The sequence below is a fragment of the Sapajus apella genome, unplaced genomic scaffold, assembly GCF_009761245.1.
Source record: "Sapajus apella isolate SASKATOON/1434 unplaced genomic scaffold, GSC_monkey_1.0 scaffold3899, whole genome shotgun sequence".
Taxonomy (NCBI): Eukaryota; Metazoa; Chordata; class Mammalia; order Primates; family Cebidae; genus Sapajus; species Sapajus apella.
The window spans coordinates 1-6,400 of NW_022440825.1; the positions used below are offsets into that span (position 1 = coordinate 1).

At 44.8% G+C, this 6,400-nt stretch overlaps 1 pseudogene; it reads left to right on the forward strand.

Annotated features, from left to right (window-relative positions):
- Positions 1 to 2,876: 2,876 nt before the first annotated feature.
- Positions 2,877 to 4,865, forward strand: LOC116547632 (annotated as a pseudogene).
- The last annotated feature ends 1,535 nt before the right edge of the window (positions 4,866 to 6,400 follow it).

Genomic DNA, 6,400 nt, shown 5'->3' on the forward strand with positions numbered 1-6,400 from the left:
TGTGCAGAAAGCAGAAACTGGACCCCTTCCTGACACCTTACACTAAAATTAACTCCAGATGGATTAAAGACTTAAACATAAGACCTAACACCATAAAAACCCTAGAAGAAACTCTAGGCAAAACCATTCAGGACATAGGTGTAGGCAAGGACTTCATGACCAAAACACCAAAAGCATTGGCAACAAAAGCCAAAATAGACAAATGAGACCTAATCAAACTTCACAGCTTCTGCACAGCAAAAGAAACAGTCATTAGAGTGAATCGGCAACCAACAGAATGGGAAAAAATTTTTGCAGTTTACCCATCTGACAAAGGGCTGATATGCAGAATTTACAAAGAACTAAAACAGATTTACAAGAAAAAAACAAACAAGCCCATTCAAAAGTGGGCAAAGGATATGAACAGATACTTTACACAGGAAGACATACATGAGGCCAACAAGCATATGAAAAAATGCTCATCATCACTGGTCATCAGAGAAATGCAAATCAAAACTAGATTGAGATACCATCTCACGCCAGTTAGAATGGCGATCATTAAAAAATCTAGAGACAACAGATGCTGGAGAGGATGTGGAGAAATAGGAACACTTTTACACTGTTGGTGGGAGTGTAAATTAGTTCAACCATTGTGGAAGACAGTGTGGCGATTCCTCAAGGACCTAGAAATAGAAATTCCGTTTGACCCAGCAATTCCATTACTGGGTATATATCCAAAGGATTATAAATCATTCTATTATAAGGACACATGCACATGAATGTTCATTGCAGCACTGTTTACAATATCAAAGACTTGGAACCAACCCAAATGCCCATCGATGATAGACTGGATAGGGAAAATGTGGCATATATACACCATGGAATATTATGCAGCCATCAAAAACGATGAGCTTGTGTCATTTGTAGGGACATGGATGAACCTGGAAAGCATCATTCTCAGCAAACTGACACAAGAGCAGAAGATCAAACACCACATGTTCTCACTCATAGGCAGGTGTTGAACAATGAGAACACATGGACACAGGGAGGGGAGCACTACACACTTGGGTCTGTTGGGGGGAAATAGGGGAGGGTCAGTGGGGGATGGGGAGTTGGGGAGAGATAGCATGGGAAGAAATGCCAGATATAGGTGATGGGGAGGAAGGCAGCAAATCACACTGCCATGTGTGTGCCTATGCAACAATCTTGCATGTTCTTCAAATGTACCCCCAAACCTAAAATGCAATAAAATAAATTTAAAAATAAATAAATAAATAAAGTTAAAAAAAAAAAAAAAAGAAAGCTGACTCTAGGCAGCAGGGAGCTCGTAATTCATTGATAAGTGAAAATGAGAATAAGAAACCCAAATCTCAAAATCATAGATCAACACCAGTGCCATATGCCTATACCCAGATTCTGTCCCATAAATCTGTAGGTATTCAGCATGTAGAATGCACATAATTTTATAGTTAATCATTTTTCACTTAGTCATACACATTCCAAATGCTATTTGTATCTTAACAAATACTATGTATGCTGGGAAATTCTGAAAATATAACAAGTATGATTATATTCAATTATTGTGTAATTGAATGTTTACTTTAATTCATTTTATTCTCTAAAGATAAATTATTTTACAAATCTGCTTACCGAATGATACAAGTTGTGCACGTTGCCCATGGAAATTGTTGTGTTTATGACTTCCAGAGATTTTACACAATGTGAAGACAATGGCTGACTTAAGTTTCTGTAGGCCGCATTGACCCCATAGCTCTACACAGCAGACAGACAGAATCTGACCTGAGATCAAGTGTTGGGGAGAGGACAAGAATCTGGATCAGAGCCTAGATGATCAGAAACAGTCCAAATTCCTGACTTGTACTGGTAGATCCTGAACTACAAGGTCTCTGTGGTTGTCCTGCCCTGTGCTTCACTCCCCCTGTACAGACTAGAAGAACTAAATGAAAGTGTTCATCTGTCTACCCTCATTGACAGTTCCAACAGGATCAGGAACTACAACAGATTCGGAAATGGGTGGAGACATTCCCAAGTGCCTGTCCTCATTGGCTATGGGGAGACAAAGTTCGTGTCCAGCTCTATGACCCTGACTACATGAAGGTGATTCCGGGGAGATCAGATGAGATTGAAATTTTATCTTGACTCAATCAGCTCTTCCCTGCTGATACAGGCCCCTGAGTCTGTAAAATCCCAGTAGAAAGTGACCGTTGAAACATTAATATTTAAGCCCTGTCCCAACCATCCACAAAGTCCACAGTCCAGGCTACAGCCAAAAGTATTTACTGAGTAATGAATGTTTAATACAACTGTGTGGGGCTAAATTTGCTGGTTTCTTTCTTTCTTTCTTTTTTTTTTTTTTTTCCTGTTCTTTCTTGCTGTTTTAAGCTAATAGAGTTAATCTGAAATGAACATTGTCATGTCTTATAGACATTTGGGTATAGGCATATGGCACAGGTGTTGATCTCTAATTTTGCTAATTTTGAGATTTGGGTTTCTTATTCTCATTTTCACTTATCAATGAATTATGACATGGATTTGGTAAGTATAATTGCTTCCAGTCCTGCATCATTGACAGACTAAGCTACCACCAATGGCTCTGTCTTACTCTCTGGCCTGGAGGACATTGCCTATGTTTCTCACCAACTCCTTCCTAGGTCTGTGGGTCTTCTGCTGTGAGAACACTGAATCTCACTTCCTGAGCCCACATTGACCTTCATGGCAGACATGGAAAGGGACAGGAGACAAGTGGGAAATGACAGAGGTCAAACTGCCAACAGATAGATATCAACTGATAGAAGCCCGTGGTCTGATAGATCCCCTCTGGGGATGCCAAATTTAGTAGTTTCCAGTTTCCTGTAAAGACTTTTCTTGTCTTTCAGACCCCAAAGTTACAGAAATCTCCAGACTCCTGGCTCCCTGGATTGGTATGTATATGTAAACTAGGACTGCCACCTACTGCCCAGGTAGATTTGCTAAGAGCAATCTCTTTGGCTCATAGAGAACAATAGGTGAGGGGCCACCACTGTCATGACCCCCATCCCTAATCCAGTTTCATGTTCCTTTTTACACGCAACAAGACCCCTACCTTTGCTAATGCTGGTGTGAGCCCTCCTGAGGCTCAGCTTCTTCCACTTCACTTCTCTGTTCTCTCCAGACATCCTCAGCCTGGTATTTATTTAACATCTGCCCACAACACTTTTCAACTTTCATCCTACAGCTGTCATAATCTCAGGGATGTATTTGCCCAATTAGGACATTTCCACACCTGAAATTCACCTGCTTTCCCTGCCATAGCCCCTGAAGTACCTTCTAGGTTTTCTCTCCTCAGGAACCGCCTTTTCTCTTTCCCCAGAGATCCCTTTCATCCCACCTCCCACCCCGCCATCCCGACACATACACACACCCATCTCTTGGCCCAGGGTATGGTTTTCCCCTGCTGAATGGGCAGAAGTGGCGCCAGCAGCGGCAGATGCTGACCCCAGCCTTCCATTATAACATCCTGAAGCACTACGTGGGGCTCATGGTGGACTCTGTACAAGTGATGCTGGTGAGTCCGTCTTTCTCCCCTCCAGACATCCACTCACAGCACACTCTCACCAAATTAACTCTCAGCTCTGTGACCCACAGACAGCCATAGGCACAGCCACACAGAATAACACTCTCAGACCATTACTGTGAGAATAGGCTTCCCCAAAAGTGATGTGAGAGCAGAGCACCCAGGCATTTGGTTGAATCCACACGTTGCTTATTGTCACAGGAAATGAGAATCACAGTGGATAAATTGTGCCGGGCCTTGTAGACTTCCTTTTGCTTTGACACTTTTTCCTCTAAAGTTGGGGTGCAATCAGTCCCTCAGAACAATCTCAGTTTTCAGAACACTGAAGAGTACTCCTATTATTTATTCATAAGAAATAACAAAAAATGTTTCTAGTCAAGTATAGCTGAATCTAAGAATGCAAAACTTAATTCAGACTCTGTGAGCAGACATGGTTAATGCTGTATTAAAACTTTGAAAAATAGGTATTGGTTTACACCTATTGATTCACAATACCAATTTCAACACTATAGCTGTCCTTTAAGTGAGGGATCCCAAGCACGATATCTGGAGGAAAGGGAAAAGCCGAGCTATATTTGCAAAATAATTCTGGAGGATTAAGAAGGTCCATACCCCCTCCCACCACAGGACAAATGGGAGGAGCTCATTGGCCAGGACTCCCTTTGGAGGTCTCTCAGCATGTCTCCTTGATGACCCTGGACACACCATCATGAAGTGTGCCTTCAGTTACCAGGGCAGCATCCAGTTGGACAGGTCAGTGATAACCCCCCAGGTCATGTTCTTATCAACTGCATGGATGTACCCGAGAGGCAAGTGGGGCAGCTTGGGGGCTCACTTCCACAGGAAGAAAGACTTAGACTGTGAAAGCTCTAATTCCAGACCAGACCAAAACATGCTTCAGCTACAGATTCCTCATCCCTAGCACAGGTAGACCCTGGCTGTTCACAATATCTTATAAAAACCTCAGGATCAAGCGGAGGATCCAAGATGGCCGTTTAGGAACAGCTCAGGATTGCAGCTCCCAGTGAAAGCGCAGAGGGTGAGTGGACGCCGCGTTTTTATTGCCCACAGACTAGGAAATTCCCGGGCAGAGGTGCTCCACGCTCGCCAGCGAGGCTATTGTGGCCAGCGCTGCTGTGCCGGCCAGTGCTGCTGCTTTGCTCCTCGCGGCTGCTTTGTCGGCGCCCCGGAGCCGCGGTTGTCCGTACAAAATACACCGGTCCGGGTGCCCTTTTGGCTGGCGATTGGAGCCACGGGAAGTCGCCCATATGCTGGTTCAAAAAGGGGACTGAGCAGAGAACCAGGACAGTAGATTCCAGGGCAAAAAAAAAAAGAAAAAAAAGCGCCACAAACCTCAGTGCCGCTGTTTAAGCCAGCGCAGTGAGTGGCCGCAGGGGAAAACAAACAGACCCCGGCGCCTCTTCAACAGGCGACTGGAACACCAACTTAAAAAAGGCTCTGAGGCAGGGAGCCAGGCGATCAGGCTCGGCTGGCCCCACCCCCATAAAAGAACAGCAACCAGAAACTCTGGATTGAGAATTTCACAGCGAGTGCAGCTGAACCCGGGACAGTCCAGCTCTGTGGGGGAGGGGCGTCCGCCATTACTGAGGCAGCCCGCCGTTGCCAAGGCAACCCGCCATTGCTGAGGCAGCCCGCCGTTGCCAAGGCAACACGCCACAGCAGAGACTCCGCCCCAACAGAGGCGGGCCACCATCGCCAAAGCAGTTCTAACTACACCCATATAAACAGGACTGCAGGGAAGTTCACTCGGCAGCGGGGCGCAGCCCACAGCAGCTCAGCAAAGCTGCTATAGGCCGACAGTGACTAGGCTGCCTCCTTGCTGGGCTGGGCAGGTCTGAAGGAAAAAAAGAAAAAAAAAAAAAAAAAGAAGGCAGCAGCATCACGGAAACTCATAAATAAAGCCCTAAATCCCTGGGACAGAGCACCTGGGAACAAAAAGCAGTTTATGAGTTCTGCTGCAGCAGACCTAAAAGTACCTGCCCAGCAGCTCTGAATGAACAACAACAGAGCTCACAGCTCACCATTTGAGCTCCTATAAAGAAAAGACCGTCTCCTCAAGCAGCTCCTTGACCCCTATATATCCAAAAAGACACCTCATAGAGGAGAGATCAGATTGACACTAGGCGGGTATCCTTCTGGGACAAAGATAGAAGAAGAAGAAAACTGGTAACAACCCTTGCTGTTCAACAGCTGCTGCAGGTGAACCCCAGGCAAGCAGGGCCTGGAGTGAACCTCAGCAGACATACAGCAGAGGGGCCAGACTGTCAGAAGGAAAACCAAGAAGCAGAAATAACCGCATCATCAACAAACAGAAAGATTTGAGACCCAATCAGAAAGCCAGCAACTACAAAGTCGACAGGTGGATAAATCCTTAAGGATGGGAAGAAACCGGCGCAAAAAGGATGAAAACACCCGAAACCAGAACACCTCTCCTCCTAAAAGGGATCACAACTCCTCGCCAGCAAGGGAACAAGGTTGGATGGAGAATGAGTGTGATGAAATGACAGAATCAGAATTCAGAAGGTGGGTAGTAAGAAACTTCTGTGAACTTAAAGAACATGTTCTAACCAAATGCAAAGAAACTAAGAACCTTGAAAAAAGATTTGACGAAATGCTAACAAGAATGGACAAAATAGAAAGGAATATAAGTGAATTGATGGAGCTGAAAACTGCAACACGAGAACTTCGTGAAGCATGCACAAGTATCAACAGCCGACTTGACCAAGCAGAAGAAAGGATATCAGAGGTCGAAGATCAACTCAATGAAATAAAACGGGAAGGCAAGACTGGAGAAAAAAGGGTAAAAAGGAACGAACAAAGTCTCCA